This window comes from Gossypium hirsutum, chromosome D13 (genome assembly GCF_007990345.1).
Source record: "Gossypium hirsutum isolate 1008001.06 chromosome D13, Gossypium_hirsutum_v2.1, whole genome shotgun sequence".
Classification (NCBI taxonomy): domain Eukaryota; kingdom Viridiplantae; phylum Streptophyta; class Magnoliopsida; order Malvales; family Malvaceae; genus Gossypium; species Gossypium hirsutum.
In genome coordinates this window covers 42,384,818-42,397,294 of record NC_053449.1, presented here as the reverse complement: position 1 = coordinate 42,397,294, position 12,477 = coordinate 42,384,818, and positions in this window count along the sequence as shown.

Below are 12,477 nucleotides of genomic sequence, written 5' to 3'. Positions count from 1 at the left end.
ATCAATGGTTAAATGAGAAAAATGAAAATTTCTATAGTTGGATGATCAAGCTAGAAATACACTAATAGTTGGATGACTAATTATGTAGTTTATCTTATTGTTTTTTCCTAAGCAATTATTATTATTATTATATAAAAAGGAATTGTTGATCCTATGGTGTCAATTAGGATTTAATTTTAACAAAAGAGTGAAATTGATTATGTAGGTAATTTGTGTTTTGAGGGAGTACGAGATGGTTGTATTTATATATTTAAAGAAAAGGAGAAGGTATGGATTGTGGAAAGTTGAGTTGTTGACTTTGGAGTTGAAGCTTGAATAATAGGTTATGGAGGTTGTGGTTCAAACTCTAAGAATCATTTACCCCAAAGTTCTTTCTTCAACAAAATGCTTGCCGTTTTTCTACATCAATTAAATTTGAATTAATGGGACTCTTCGAGTTTCATGTTTAAATTTGATTTCGTCTGTATTTAGGTTTATTTAATCTTTTTTATAAATGTAATAATTCATGTTTAAAATATTGTTAGTATATAAATTTATTATTATCATATGTAATTCTTGCAATTTAATTTCATCACATAATATGTCATTAACATTTTTCATTGATAGATCAACATTGGGGTTGAGATATATATATATATATATATATATATATGCATAGTAGGAAAAATATTTGGTACATTATTACAAGAGTTTTTAGATTTTATAAGCAAAGTGAAGGTGTTATAAATGTCCTATAAAAGTATACTAAAATATTAAAAAAATAAATATTTAAAAAAGAGAGACATATGAGAATTTTTTAAAGCTACTTGTAGAATAAATAAAAATATAATGCACCAAATACTAACCCCTATATATTATAAAAAATGCAAACCCTTCAAAACTTAAAAACTAAATTAATTAACATAAAAGTCAATTTTGACTAATAGGAGAAGCAACATTCTTTTCTCTTTTAGGGTGAATTTGGATGGGTGGTGCGTTTACTTGCAGTTAGTGTAAAAACAGTGGTGGCGGTGAGATTAGATACTATAACGATACTGTAGCGTGAGACAAAAAGTAAGCTAAACGCACCGCACCGCATCCAATCACCCATCCAAACCCACCATTACTAAACTTAATTTTCTCTCTCACCTTTAAGCGCCACTCAAAACTTCCTCTACCTTTGTTCGCCTTTAGATGACCAACCACTTGTCGTCAATGGTTGGTCGTCCCTCACCTTATTCTTTTTTTTTTCTTTTTTGCCGTTTTGATGTCCTCCTCTAGGTTTAATAACCCCTTTGGAGGCCTCGTTTGAGTTTTTGTGGCTCATCTCTATCTTCTGAGCGGTGTTAAAAAGAGATAGGTGTGGTCTTCTGACGCCTGTGATGTTCCCTGCTTCTGGTGAATTCTTTTGCTGTAACTATGGATGGTAGATGGTTGGCGGCACCAAAAGCCTCAAGATGTTGCTTTGTTGTTTTGTTTCAACAGATTCCAAGATCTCTATCGCTTCAATCGTTGTATGGTTACAAATCCAGGTTTGGTGTCGCTGATGGGTGATTTCAGTTTGTCTGAGGTGGCTCCATGCCTTCGTTCTTTCCGGTGTCTTTGGCTTTTCGATTGTTGATGTTTGGCTCTATCTTGTGCGTAGAAGCCCAAATTTGCCCAGGCCCATACCAAATAAACCAAACCAAAATTAATTAACAATCTATAAGTCCAAAAAAATTTACCCAAATACAAACCCAACTACCTAAACCCAATTCAGCCCAAAATAAACCTAGCCCATAACCTAAACTAGTGACAGAAACCCTAACCTACCCTAGTGACCAACTGTTCTGCCGCCGCCGCTCCTTCAATGCCGCACGTCTGCCCTCTGCCACCACCAACTCAGCCACCAACTCAGCTACCAAATCTGCCACCTGTACGTGCAAAATCAAAGAGGAAGTGACAGCAAATAATAAAGAAAAAGTGTAAAATGGCTATAAAAGCCAAGCAAAAAATCAATGTAAAAGGGGGGGCCGAACTTCATTCTTGTAACAGGGGCTGTTCTTTTCTTTTTTTGGTAGCATTTACAGAAATAAAAAAGCAAAAAAAGTTTAAAGGTGATTGCCAGTGTTCTCTCTTATTTTTGATTTCTTCTCAGATATATATTTTTTCGTTTTTTTTGTTTATTTACTTATATACATGTATAATATAAAGAGAAAAGTGCGAAAAAATAAAAAAAATACATTTTTCGAAATTTTCGGCCATCGTACACGGTGGCCGACGCGACGCCGGCGAGACGCCGGAGCGGTGGGCCTTGGCCGGAATCTGGACTTGGTCTAGAGAGAATTTTTTTCTTTCTTCTATTTTTTTTCTCTTTTCAATGCTCAAATGATTTTTTTTTCTCAAAACATTGATTTTTATACCCTTGTGAAACGGCGCCGTTTTGGTTCAGCTCCCAAACACCCAAAACGAAGTCGTTTCACTCCCAGACCCGTGCGCGAGACCCGACCCGCTACAGGATCCGCGCGTTTTCGGCTATTGGGATATTTTCCGCTTTGGTCCTTACGCATTAGAGGTGCTCATGGGCCGGGCGGCCCGGCCCGGCCCGACGGCCCGCTCGAAATATGGGAGGATTTGGGTAAAAATATAGGCCCGAAATATGGGCTTGGGCAAAAAAAGAGGCCCGTTTGCCTCAGGCACCACTTTTTCGGCCCAGGCCTGGCCCGGCCCGATATAATAAATATATTTTTTTTTTTAATTTTAAAATATTTTTTACATACTTTTTTAATTTTTTAATTTTAAAATATTTTTAAAATACTTTTTTAATTTTTTAAAATTTTTAAAATAAAAATGGGCCTAGCCCGGGCTTATGATTTTTTCCCGGGCCGGGCCATGAGCACCTTTATTACACATTTTATATTTTTTTAATGCAGTTTATTTTTATTTGCATATTTGGCCCAATTATTTTTATTTTATTTTGATTTGGTCCCCGTTGGAACGACGTATTTTGAGGAAAGGTTAAATTTCCTTTTTAGTCCCTCCATGTTACATGCGCATTCAGAACAGTCCTTCCATTTTAATTTATTTATGATTTAACCCTAAATTTTGTTTTAAAATTTCAATTCGGTCCTTTTTTCGTTATTTTGGTTATTTTATTAATAAATCTATTATGATTATTATTATTATTATTATTTAATTTCCTCATTTATATATATACATATATTTCCAATTTCCAATTTTGCTAAACATATATGTACATGCATGCATTTTTATATTATACGTTCATATTTTTATAATTTATTTATTTATATATATACATACTTATATATATTTTTTATATTTTATAATTTTTATATACATTTTGTATACATATACGTGCATATACATATTTACATAAACTTTTATATTTAATAATTTTAAAATACATATATACATATTTTTCCATATTTTCATAATTATATATATATACATGTATATATTTACATAACCTTTTATATTTAATATCCTTAAAACATATATATATTCATATTTTTATAATTTTATGTATATACATACATATATATATTTCCCTTAAATGTACATACACATGTTCATATTTTATAATTTTCATTTATTGTTTTTTTTATGTTCATTTATGTATTTATTTATATGTCCTTTTTTATGTTTTAGTTTATTTATTTATTTATTTGTTTGTTATGGTATATACATGATTGATTTGTTTTTTTTATTCGTTTTTTGCTCATATTATTTTTGTTCACATTATCATATTTATTATTCCATTATGTATATTAACACCATACTTCAAAAAAAAATTCTAAATGAGGCAACATTAGCTTTTGAAAATTCGAGAAAACGTGCCCTAATGTGCTGGGTTTCGATTTTTCTCGTTCAACCAAATAGCTAAATATCCTTTTTAAAAATATTTCAAAATAAGGAAATGTTTGGCGTTTGGAAATTCGTGAAAACGTGCCCTAATGTGCTGGGTTTCGATTTTTCTCGTTCAACCAAATAGCTAAATATCCTTCCAAAAATTTCAAAATAAGGTAATGTTTTGCGTTTGGAAATTTAAGGAACGTGTCCTAATGTGCTGGGTTTCGATTTCTCGTTTAACCATATTGCCAAATATCCTCTTGAATTTTAATCCATGCCATTCGAGTTTTTTTTAAGGATCGTATTTTAAATTTCTTTAAAGTTTTCAATTTTTCAACACTAAGACATTAAGTAATCAACTAGGTACCCATTTGGGCGTATCGAGGGTGCTAATACTTCCTCGTGCGTAATCGACTCCCGAACCCGTTTTTCTGAATTTCGTGGACCAAAATCGTTGTTTTAATAAAATTAAATCATTTATTAAAAACAACCACTTTTCGAGGTGATCCAATCACACCTTATTAAAAAGGATTGGTGGCGAATCCCGTTTCATTTTTCAAAACCCAAGTCGATCCCGTTTTTATCAAAAAATGGTGTCAACAACTTGGCGACTCCGCTGGGGATGCTTTTAGAGAGTCAGGCCGTAAAATTGATTGTTTCTGTCTTATTGTCGAAAACTAAAAATTTGATTTGAAAAATTACGATCTTTTCTTTGCGCTTGTTTGCATAATTATTGTAAATTGATTTTTATATTTTGGCATCATTTTGCATGAGACTGTTTAGTCTTGTCCTTTTAAGTGGGAGTGAGAAACTAGTCTTTCATGAGGTTTTCACCTCCGTGCAGGATAGTGAATCACTTTCGGGATACATCCGTACCTATGTCTTCGTGAGATTTTCATCTCCGTGCAGCCATAGGGAAATGTATTCCCCTGAACTGAACTCGGTCTGTATGAGCCTATAATGGGTGAAGATTGAGGAATCTGCTCGTTCGGGTACCTTATCTTTAGAGCCAAACCTCATATAGTGGACTTAGGAACTTAGCCTAGATAAAGCCACTCCAAACCCCTAGTAGTCACCCGAGTAGGTACTTTCTGTTTTCCTTGTTTATTTTTGTACTAACCCATCTTGTTTTGTTTTGATTATGATTGCATTGCATTTGCATCTTAGAAAAGAGATATTGATTCAGATCTAATTACTAAATTAGAAAGCTTGTCATGGAATACGAATTCCTTGATAAAGTGGAAAACAATACGACAGCCTGAATATATTCTGAGAAACACAAGAAGGGGGATAGAAGAATTCGTGACCTTGCTTCGTAGCCTGAGGACTCAAGACGATTATCTAAGAGCCTTCGATGTTCCAACTCCCTTAAAGAAGCTGACGAGCCTTGTAAAGATGGGCAGATGATGGATCGCGACCAAGATTAAGAAAAGGAGCTAGCATTGGCATCTATTGGAAATTGGCGAGATTATCACAAACATGCGGATAAAGAAAAAGATTGATATTGTCTCTTGGAATATAAGGGCGAAGCCGTACATGCATTTGTTTTATGTAAAGGAATTTGCTTTCTAGAAAAGTTTCCTAAATGTAATTGAATCAAAAGCAATGTCTCTCTAGGCATTCATTTTATGCATCTGCATTACATGCATTAAAATCCATTGAAAGAGTCTAATTGAGTCAATTTATTTCAGCTAATTTGGAAAACCAACCAACCAAATACTCTTATAGCATCCAAGCAAAGACTAGAGGAATGGAACAAAGGTTGGAGAAATTAGAGCGAATGCAAATACAGATGTAGGAGAAATTGATCGAATTTCAATAGGAAATGAGAGATTAGATGCTAAAATTGCAGAGAACTATGATAAGCCAGTTCAACCGATTGCTAGCTGGAAAGTCAAAAAAAATGAAAGACCCGGTGGTTTACTTTGGGGTTGATCATGAGGATCTTGCCTATTCTTTAGATTGTACTCCGACAAGTGTCCAGGTCCAGCCAGATGGGCGCCCACAAGGGGCACTCTTTACTATCGGATCCCAATATTATCAGACTGGTACATCGACACCAGTGAATTTCCTGACAGGCCCAGGATCCAATTTGAGGAACAATTTAGCTAATCCTGTTGCTAATCTAGCAGAAATAAAGCAGATGAGGGTAGAGTACCCAAATATTATAAAGGTCCTAGGGAAAAAAAGGGAATAAAAGGGATAATGTAGGAGGACATAACAAGGGCCACTCAAAACCAATCACTGTGGGCAGGCTAAAGAGGGAAACCACTAGCCATCAGAGCCCTTTAAAGTAAGAATCTGGAGTAAAACCAGGTACTGAGAAGCTCCAGATCGCACAAATTCTGATGTCATATAGAGAGCTATATCAAAGCTTGTTCGATGCGCATGTTGTTGCTCCTTATTACTTAAAACCTCTACAGCCTCCGTACCCTAGATGGTACGACCTGAACGCACAATGCGACTACCATGCGGGAATTACGGGGCATTCAATAGAGAATTGCATTGCCTTCAAGAAGCTAGTCAAAAAATTCATCAACATGGGTATTGTCAAGTTGGGTGACTCATCTAGTACAGAAAGCCATCTACCCAATCATATTGACAACGGAATGAATGCGATGGGAAGCGTTCACATCAATGCCATATATGAGGACACAATTGAAAAGGGAACTTGTTAGATGACCTGCCCTTATAAATTTGGGAGCATTCTAAGCGATTGGACTGCAGAAGAAATCCCTGTAGTTATCAGAGCTTATTTAGAGTAATGTTCAGAACATTTTTGTTGTTTTTAGCCTAAAGCGATAGAAATCCCTTTGCGAAATAGGCTAATGCCTGAACGTTATTATTCTAATAAAATACATCTTTGCATTCACTTTTGAGCCAATATTTTTTCATTCTTTTTGAATAATTATGTCTGATTATTTCATTCATTTGGATTTTCTTCCACATCATTCATTCATTCATAATCATATTGTATAAATAATTATTCATAAATTTATACATTCTTTTGTATATTCTTTGGTACTTATTATGAGTCCCCAGATATCAATGACATGAGTGACACTGCTACAGACTCAGATTTTCCTCTTGAGCGAGGCATGTGTTTAGATGGATCTCATAACTTTGGAAATGACATAGATCATAGCTTATCTCTGAACTTGTTGAGGATGGTAGAACAAGAGGAGAAACAAATCCTACCTCTCAAGGAATCATTAGAAATTGTGAGCTTGGTGAAGATTAGAATTGACCTGACTGTAAAGACGAAGCAAGGCCTTGTTGAGTTACCTCTAGATTCCAAAGATGTCTTTGTATGATCATACCAGGGTATGCCTCGATTCTTATAATGAAACCTGCACAGCAGCACGTTTTCAAAAATTTGCAGTGAACGATACGATTCTTCGTCAAGGCAAATGCCTCTCTCGTTGACTCAACATAGCTTTGCCCATTTGAAGTCGAGCTTCCATCTCTTTAAGTTCTGTGGGATTTTATCCTGATTAAAGAGGAAGATCAAAAGTTTCCAGTTGTAGTTTCGCCCCAAAAGGCTCTATAAAGTAAATATGATATCAGAGAAGATTCTTTGAAAGGGATAACAAGGACTTGCCTAATCCCAAGAGTTCAGATCCAATCCAAAAAATTTCAAATCATCAAAATAAAAATCAAAGTAAAAAAAATATGAAAAGAGAAAAAAGAAAAGAAAAGAAAATGAGAGGCCGAGGCCGAGGCGAAAACCCGTAAAGGGCACTTTGTGACCAAAGGAGGAAACTCGAAAAGGGCGACTTAAATTTTAAGCAAATGGGGCATGGCTGTCATCATCATCGAAGGTTTCTAATGGGCATTTCTAGAGGCTGCTTCATGTGTCAATTTCATCATATGCCGGTATGGAATTATGGAGAAGACGATATCATGAATATTAGTATGATAGCTGAGGTCTATGATCAATTCAAAATCAGATACCATAGTTCATTACTGCAATGAGTTGCAAAAATGATTGAGACTTACAAGGACTGGCATGAGAAATCACCATTTGCCCTCCTTGCTTGCCAAGCATCTATCAAGATTTCTACCGGAGCAACGTTGTTCTCTTTGGTTTACGGGATTGAGGTAGTTTTACCTATTGAAATCCCCTCTCTCCGGGTATTAGAGTTGGAAGGATCCAATCACGATGTGATTAGTTGGACCTAGGAAAAGGGTTAAAAGTAATTCATCAGGGTCGGATGTACCAGAAACAAATTATATGAGCCCATAATAAGTAGGGTCGTCTCAGAGAATCCCATGAGAGAGCTGGATGTTGAAAAGATCATTCCTCAATAAAATGATTATAGAGGGAAATGAATGTTAAATTGGGAATGTCCCTATGTTGTAAAGAAGACATTTTTCAGAAGAGCATTGATCCTGAGTGAGATTGTTAGTCCTATAAACTCAGGTCTAGTCAAGAAGTACTTCGTTCTAAGAAGAAGAAAGAACCAAGGTGAAAACCTGCAAAGGGGCTTTGAGCAAAAAAAAATGAAAATGAAAATGAAAAATGGAGAGGCTAAGGGGAAAACCCGCAAAGGGCACCTTAGGCCAAAGGGGATTTGAGTTGAAAACTCAAAAAGAGCGGCTCAAATATTAATTGGAATGGGGGCATGAAGTGATCAAAGTGATTCGAATTTTGATGATATTGGGGCATGTGGTGATCTTGCTATGCCTGAATCAACAGGAAAGGATAAGCGACATCTTAGGGCATCGACAAAGTACTATAGATCTCCTAAACCCATGTCAAACTCAAAATGGTCTTCAGAAAGTTTGTACAGAGAAGTTCAAGCTGCGATATCTGAGGCACCCAATTCTCATATTATTTGTTGTTCTTGGAATACCTTTTTTTTCTTTTCCAAGATATACATTCCCAATCAATTTCTTTGTCATCCTTCTTTACTATTTTTGGATAACTTGTTCTTTCGAGCTATGCTCAGAACCAACTTTATTCTTATCTATTGTTATGACCCTTTTTGCAAGCATGTTGCATTGGAATAATGATTAATGGACTAATAAAACTTTCACAAAGGAAGTTTTACATATTACTCTGGAAAGTTTCTAAATATCACAGGAACCTGAAACAGGACGATTGTTTAGAACACACCAGGTAAAGGATGGAAATTTGAGAAGGAAGAGTCTAAATTTGGATTTTCTCTTTGGATTTCATTGTCAAATGCATTGATTGAACAAAATGATAAGAGGACGGGTTAACGACAAAGCTGGAATGAACAAGCAAGCAATAATCATCAGGCAGTAGGAAGAGGTTACCTCAGAGAAAAGAGCCTTCATCTGCGCATAAGTCTTTAGTATGGCACCCTGAGAATGGTGTAAGAAACCAGAATGATTTAGGTCATGTATCCTTGATTTGTGATAAGATAGGATTGAGATAAAAGCCACATATTTCTACCCTTGGATTGCAGTGGGAGAATGATGGCACAAATTGTGTGCCCTAATGGATTAAACTTTGAGGTTTACAGTGGGGGGCAACCTGGCTAAATGTTTCTTCAGAAAAGCCAGTAAAGCAAGAATGTGTTGTAACACGTCAGTCGTAAAACCTTAGTAAACTTCAAGTAATGACAACCTAAGCGAGATCATTCTTGAAAAAAAATGAAATTCTGCATTCATGCAAACACCATTCACACATGTCGGGTTAGGAGCAGTTGATTCATTTTGATCATGCCATTCTAATCATTAGGCATAATTAGGTTCATTATATAGGTCATGTTCCCTAAAGAACAGATCAGTAAAGATAGCAGATCTGACCTTCTTGCATTGACAGCGAAGTTGATCGAAAACAAAGCCTTACTTCCTAGGCAGTGCAGTAGAGCAGATTAAAGCCACAACGGTGAATCTTGCTTCCCCTACATTACAGTTAAAAAGATTAAAGCCACATCGGTGAATCTTGATTAAAGCTACAACAGCGAATCTTACTCCCCAAGCGATGCAGTGGAACAGATTAAAGCCAAATTGGTGAATCTTGTTTCTCCGACATTACAGTTAAAAATATTAAAGTCACAATGGCAAATCTTACTTTCCAAAAGTTACGAGTTACAAATCATATCTCCCTGATATTAAAGTGGAGTGGATCGAAGAACCAAAGTCTTATCCCCCTGAAGATGCAGTGGGGAAAATTGAAGGTACAAATCTTATCTCCCTGATTGAAGCAGATAATCCTATTCCCTGAAGTTGCAGAGGAGCGGATTAAAGTAATAGATCTTATCTCTCTGAAGTAGCAGTAGAGTAGATCGTATCCAGTCTTATCTTCCTGAAGTTGCAGTGGAGCAGACGAAAGAAGTAATCATATCTCTTCCTGAAGTTGCAGTGGAGCGGATTAAAACCACAGATCTTATCTCCCTGAGGTTACAGTGGAGCAGATTGAAGCCAGAGATCTTATCTCCCTGAGATTACAGTGGAGCAGATCCAAGACACTATCCTATCTCCCTGAAGTTACAGTTGAGCGGATTAAAATAAAGGATCTCATCTCTCTGAAGTTACAGCAGAGTAGATTGAATCAGGTCTTATCTCCCTGAGGTTACAGTGGAGTAGACAGAAGAATTTCAGATCTTATCTCCCTGAGGTTACAGTGGAGCAGATTGAAGCCAGAGATCTTATCTCCCTGAGATTACCATAGAGTAGATTGAAGCTAGTAATCCTAACTCTCTGAAGTTACAGTGGAGTGGATTAAAATAAAGGATCTTATCTCTCTGAAGTTATAATAGAGTAGATCACATCAGATTGAAGCTAGTAATCCTAACTCTCTGAAGTTACAGTGGAGTGGATTAAAATAAAGGATCTTATCTCTCTGAAGTTATAATAGAATAGATCACATCAGATTGAAGCCGATAATCCTATCTCCCTGAAGTTGCAGTGGAGTGGATTAAAATCACAAATCTTATCTCTCTGAAGTTACAGTAGAGTAGATCGCATCAGGTCTTATCTCCCTGAGGTTACAGTGGAGCAGACAAAAGAAACCGATCCTATCTCCCTGATGTAGTAGTGGAACAGACTAAAACAAAAAAACCTCACCCCCCTGAAGTTGCAGCAGAATGGATTCAAGCTACAAGCCGTATCTCTTTGAAGTGCGGTCGAGTGGATTGAAGCAACAAGACACAGTGGACTGGAGTGAAGCTACTTGAAGAAAAGCACCAGGACAAGTCCAAAACAGGCGAGACCGGGCAAAATTGGCCTTTCTTGGTCTTTGCTCTGTTCTCGTTACACGACAACGAGCAAAGAGGGGCAGCTGTAGAAGCCCAAATTTGCCCGAGCCCATACCAAATAAACCAAACCAAAATTAATTAACAATCTATAAGTCCAAAAAAATTTACCCAAATACACCCCAACTACCCAAACCCAATTCAGCCCAAAATAAACCTAGCCCATAACCTAAACTAGTGACAGAAACCCTAACCTACCCTAGCGACCAACTGTTTTGTTGCCGTCGCTCCTTCAGTGCCGCACGTCTGCCCTCTGCCACCACCAACTCAGCCACCAACTCAGCTACCAACTCTGCCACCTGCACCTGCAAAATCGAAGAGGAAGTGACAGCAAATAATAATAGAGAAAAAGTGTAAAATGGCTATAAAAGCCAAGCAAAAAATCATTGTAAAAGGGGGGGCGAACTTCATTCTTGTAACAGGGGGCTGCTCTTTTCTTTTTTGGTAGCATTTACAGAAATAAAAAAGCAAAAAAAGTTTAAAGGTGATTGCCAATGTTCTCTCTTATTTTCGATTTCTTCTCAGATATATATATTTTCGTTATTTTTTTGTTTATTTACTTATATACATGTATAATATAAAGAGAAAAGTGCGAAAAAATAAAAAAAATACATTTTTCGAAATTTTCGGCCAAGGTGGCCGGCGCGACGCCGGAGCGTTGGGCATTGGCCGGAATCTGGACTTGGTCCAGAGAAAATTTTTTTCTTTCTTCTATTTTTTTTCTCTTTTCAATGCTCAAATGATTTTTTTTCTCAAAAACATTGATTTTTATACCCTTGTGAAACGACGTCGTTTTGGTTCAACTCCCAAACACCCAAAACGACGTAGTTTCACTCCCAGACCCGTGCGCGAGACCCGACCCGCTACAGGATCTGCGCATTTTCAGCTATTGGGATATTTTCCGCTACAGGATCTGCAGTTTATTTTTATTTGCAATTTTGGCCCAATTATTTTTATTTTATTTCGATTTGGTCCCCGTTGGAACGACGTATTTTGAGGAAAGGTTAAATTTCCTTTTTAGTCCCTCCATGTTACATGCGCATTCAGAACAGTCCTTCCATTTTAATTTATTTATGATTTAACCCTAAATTTTGTTTTAAAATTTCAATTCGGTCCTTTTTTCGTTATTTTGGTTATTTTTTAATAAATCTATTATGATTATTATTATTATTTGATTTCCTCATTTATATATATACATATATTTCCAATTTCCAATTTTGCTATACATATATGTACATGCGTGCATTTTTATATTATACGTACATATTTTTATAATTTATTTATTTTTATATATATACATACTTATATATATGTTATATTTTATAATTTTTATATACATTTTGTATACATATACGTGCATATACATATTTACATAAACTTTTATATTTAATAATTTTAAAATACATATATACATATTTTT